At 36.7% G+C, this 5,430-nt stretch overlaps 1 long non-coding RNA gene across 1 annotated transcript; it reads left to right on the top strand.

Annotated features, from left to right (window-relative positions):
• Positions 1 to 495: 495 nt before the first annotated feature.
• Gm31258 lies at positions 496 to 5,117 on the top strand. Its single transcript, XR_384983.4, has 3 exons — positions 496 to 603; positions 2,563 to 2,669; positions 4,212 to 5,117. It is a non-coding gene; the product is annotated as a predicted gene, 31258 (long non-coding RNA).
• The last annotated feature ends 313 nt before the right edge of the window (positions 5,118 to 5,430 follow it).

Genomic DNA, 5,430 nt, shown 5'->3' with positions numbered 1-5,430 from the left:
CTGTCAGTCTGCTATCACACATTGCCCATCAATTAAATGGTTGCTCAATTGATCAACTTAGGATGGACAGACTTAAGGAGATTAACAGACAATAAATAATCACAACAAACAATACCCTAGATTCCTTTTTAAAGAAATAATATGTAGAAGAATGTACAAAGTAGGAAACATTTGCATTCGGCTGCATCTCAAACTTGGAACTTTTATAATCTTAATTAGAAAAAGGTTAATCAGCAGGAGCCGTTTTCTGCTTTAATTTCTTCATTCAGGTTATAAGTAGATTGTAATCTCCCTTGTGACAAAAATTTAGATTTATTGATTGCCCTTAAAACCTTCAAGGACAATTTGAAGTTATACACTGCAAATGTCACTTTTTTTTTAACAGAAGAAAAAGTTATCAAGAGAGATCCACCAAACTCGAATGAAATGTTCTCCAAATGCCTCTGTCTCAGGCCTCTACCAAACACAGGTTTCTTCTCTTGACTTTTATTCTCTAGGTGTGGACGGATGGAAAAAAATCACAGTTAACGTGTTAGAACTGAAAGAGGAAAGGAGGGGTACAGAATTTCTCAATCTGGAAACTTGTAATAACACAAAACCATGGTAAGAAATGTGTCTAAGAGTAAAATAAGCAGAATTCATATTAAAGTATTATGTCTCTATTGCCTCTCAAAAATCAGACTGTTAAAATCCCCCCCCTTCTCTCTCTCTCATACACACAGACACACACGGGCATGGTATTCACTATGGGAAATTAATATTTTTAGTCATTTCATCTTGAAACTTCTTAAACTGTCATTGTATTATGGCTGATTATGGCCAATTTATCAGGCTCTTTTGATGCAGGACAGACTGACCACAACCAATGTGCTTTTCTGCCAACGTATAAGTTAATCGAAACACACCACTGTGTTCCACAAAATTTAAAAAAAAAATTATTCTTCACATTTCCTTTTCCTTCCATGAAAAATGTTTGTTTCAATTTTAAAAACAAAATCAACATTCATTCATAAACACATCCATTCTCTCCTCCTCATGGCCAGTTTGATTTTCTATCATCTCAAGAGTTAAGAGAGATTTCTACAAAAAGATCGCAGGCATAAGACCTACCTTCACAGCACTTCTAGTGAGTCTCTGAATCACACAGGGAGACAGAGCCTTACAGCTTCCTGGGGACCAGGGAGGAGTGACTGTATTTCTGAGCATGTGCATTTGGGCTAAATAGCAGCTAAGCAAAGAGTGGGGGAGCTGAAGGAGGAAGTTGGGGTACTGTCCTGCTGTGTGTCTTGCTTATCATCCAGTTCTACGACCTGATTTGCATTGTCTTTGAGAAGAGCCTAAGGATGCCTGTTTTTGAGACCCCTTCCAACCCTCTCTCCTCTATCACTTTACAATATTGTTTTATGTGCCAGTGATTACACTGTTTGTTCACAACTTGATAAAAATAGAGCTTCCATCTCATTCTCCACCTACCCCTGGACCCAGCCCACTCGCTGCCTGCCACCACCATCGCTTAAAACATCATCACATCAGGGCAGCCTAACAGACACCTTGCAATCTCAAACATAGTTTCAGCTGCCACCACTTTAAAAACATCTTTCTGGGTTGCTTTTTGGTCTGACGTCACCCAGGTTTCCAGAAATCTAGTCAGAGTGCCTAATGAGGCAATAAATTTCTTTATTGACTGTTCAGTATGTGGAAACAAATTGGAGTGACTCACTTGGGTCTTTTCTTAACCCTCTTATTCTGAGAAACAGTTTATTTTATGGAAAGAATGGGGGGAGAGCTGACAATTTAAAATTAACTAAATAGGCCTCCCCTCCTTTATGCAAGACATTCAGTAGATCTTTTTCACAAGCCTGTACGTTACAGCTTAATTGAGATTGTGAAAAGTAAAGGTTCAGCTTATTTAACATCCTTTTGAAAATAATCCTCATCTTTGTCTTTCCTCATATCATGATTTATTACCCAGCTAGTTATTGTTCTCAAATAGGGTTTGCTTGGCTTGTTGTTTTTGTTGGGATGTCCATGTCTTGTCTGTCCCATCAGAAGATGCAGTTTTTCCATAAGCAGAATCTACAAGTAGTAACTGATTTGTAAATGGTCCAACATGCAGCTGGCACACAATACTTCGTACAGAGAGTAAAGAAGGCACCAAAGAGAGAAGGTGTCACTGAAAAACTACATTCCACTCTGCAGCCTGCTTTACAAATGTTGAATTAAAACTAAAAAGGAGAGAAGTCAAAAGAGGGTAGTGGGGAGCAATGGGAGCTGCGTGCCGCATCAGCTCCATTCCCATCTGCTAGGTAACAAGCTTCCCTTTGCCTCTTCATCTTTTCATTGCTAAATTTGAAACTGCAAAAATACTGTATACTGCTCATTTCCTTTTGTGCATCCAGTCATCAAAACACGGAGATCTTAAGAGGCTTGCAGGAGAGAAGTAGATCACACTCGTCTGGAAAAGTTGGAAGTCAGCACATTGCTTTCTCTTTTAAAATAGTGGCCTTCCCCACAGTTAAAAATACTGCTTCCTTCTCTCTTCCCCTTTTCTTTTCGTTTTAGAGTTGGCCTATACAGTATTCCTCCTTGGATTCCTGGCTAGGGACATGGGGAGGAAATGAAAGCAACCTGGAGCAACTATCACAATCAATCTGGGACACTGGAAAGAGGTTTCTATTTGGAGCTTCTAAATTGTTTTTGTTTACTTTTTTCTTTCTTTATTTATTGTCTATGTGAGCTATCAGGACTCCTCAAAGGCAGAAGACATGAACTGACATAAGACATGAACTGAGATAGACAGACATAAAATATTTAGTTGTTTATTTTGAAATGTTTACTAGAACTTAAGATTTTACTTTCCTGTAATAAATTGGAATTTATGTTTACACATACGATTAACTTATCATAGCCTGACAAGAATAAGTATTCATATATACATATACATGTGTGTCTATCTCTTTCTATTTCTACTTATATCTATATTTATATATCTATACTATATATTCACCGATAATACCTATGAAAATAAAGTCATTGATTGTAATGTCATATACAAATTGCAATAGAGTAGGAGAGAATGATCCCGATATTTTGATATCAAATGTAATATGGAGTTTATTAAAAATGCATGAGGTCATATAAATGTTCTTATGCAAATATTTTGTATTGATTAGATGTATAAGCAAGCTGATTCTCCAAAAGGTCATGTTGCCTCCCCCCAACATCTTCTCCAAGCAGCTTTAAAATTATAGAAAAATACCCTAATCACTGAAATGTAATTAATACATTCTCCTTCTTGTTAATGTGTTACTAAAACCATAAGAACTAGCACAAATTGTTTATCCTTAAAGTCAAAACATGAGTGGGAAGACATCTTTAACTATTGCCAGCAAAAATACTGTAACTTTCATTCTTTTCATCAGCTCATTATAAAAGAGAAGTACAGCTAAACACGTGACACTGAAGATATAATTATTCTTCCTGAAAACAAGCGGACTCATCTTTTTAACAACTTACCTAGATAAAGTGAAGTTTTAGCTATGTTTCTTACCGCACTAGTTTTCTATCTGCTTAAAGTTTTATTTATAAAGGTGTTAGGGCATGTTCTGAACTCTTTTCCTGCTGCTTACAATTTTCTTTAGCACATCATAGCTACAAATGAGCTGATAATATCTGAATGTTTGCCCAAAATTCTGAGTGTGTATCTTCCATATAACACAGGGTTCTATATCAATTTCAGTGCTGACCTGAAATATCTTGAGTCGTAAATGGACAGTAAAATGGATGCTTAAAAGTATCACAAGGATAAGCCCTGAGCACCCATAAAGTCCCATGTGTCATTTTTATAGGAGTGCCTTATTGGCAGGCATACAGCAGATCTGTCTGATTTTAATATATAGTTCCAGAAACTAAGTTGAGAATCCCAACATGTGGGTTCTTGTTTCAGTGTTTGAGGAAACAGTCTGTAGCATGAAATAAATGTTCTACTCTTCTGTGCACCATTTTCCCTGCCCATTTGTGTGAAATGTTTTGGGCTTGGTCAACTCTAATTCACATTTTATATGATTATATTCCGAATGATATCCTCTCTTTCAAGTGATGCCCATGCGGTAGACATTGTAGACTTTATGCCATTTCAAATCACTTTACTTGTATGTTAATTAGAAGTAGTAAGGCAAACGCTAAATTTACCTTTCTCCTTGCCCATACAGTCAAGAAGATCATTCATTAAAGAGAAACATCCAAAATGATGGAAGAGCAAAGTGAGGATCCAAGAAGTTTCTGACATGGTGTATGAGTCAAATGTATGACAATGGAGTTATCTTGGTCATGCAACATGTGTTAAACCAGTTTTCTCTGGTTCCTAGTCCATCCAATGTGACTACAATTAAACTAAGCTTATTCTTCCGGGCATCTCACACGATTGTCGTGAGTGTTCCTTGTGCTGATGGTTATGGTTCTCTTCCGTTGCAAAGGCTTACAGAGTCTCGGGTAGCTCAGAGTCGTCAGCTACTATCTCCCTTGACCATAGATAACTTCTCAGGGCTGCACCTTGGACCACACCAGATCAAGTACAATTCCTTGCTAAATAATCACCTCTAACGCTGAAAATCCTAAAATCGAAAACAGAAGATAAGAGGTGCAAATTTTCAGGAAAAAAAAACCATCAGTTATTAAAACAGTGAGAAAATCAGTAATGAAAGGCAAAGGATTCCTGTGGGGATTCGGAAACGAGCCCCAGACTCCACCAAAGAGCAAGATGCACTTTTCATGTTAGACTGTACAATGATCCAGTACAGTTTAGCAAGTGCTTATTCTCTTAAACCTATCTTTTTCAAATATGCTTTCTTTTTACTTGTAAAAATGTTTTTCATTGAGACTATAACATTTTAGATTATTTTTTGTTAAGTTACCTTTATAGAATTTTAAAAGGGTGAGTTCTCTGCATCATCCCTGGATATGACTTTGTATGTAAAGCATGACCCAGAATGAGTGTAAAAATGTGCTCCTAAGAATTAACACAAGTGTCTCCTCAAAATAGGAATGTTGACAAAACTACCTAAGTAATTCATAAAGTAAATTGTAAGACTCTGCTTTATTAAACTTTGTTACACCAACTTTATAGTCTTACCTTGAACACAGCTTCCTATTGGTTTTTATTGTACTAAAATATGATCAGTTTGCATGTTCCATTCTGCTTAACACTACCACCTACAGGGAAATATTTCCCATACTTAGCCCTTGATTAAACACAGTAAGAATCTCCCACTGCCTGTGTTTAAAGGCAATGTTTAAATTACCTTACCTATATATTACATCACGTGTTGTATTTCAAGAGCTCTCTGAAGCAAAGAGAAAAGCATAATGAAGCCATAGACCAAGGCACTTCATTCACTGACTGAAAATATTACCTCACTTATTTACTGTCCA

This window comes from Mus musculus, chromosome 16, assembly GCF_000001635.26.
Source record: "Mus musculus strain C57BL/6J chromosome 16, GRCm38.p6 C57BL/6J".
In the NCBI taxonomy this organism is placed as follows: Eukaryota; Metazoa; Chordata; class Mammalia; order Rodentia; family Muridae; genus Mus; species Mus musculus.
Note: the sequence above shows the minus strand (reverse complement) of the source record. Positions and strands in the feature narration are given on the sequence as shown.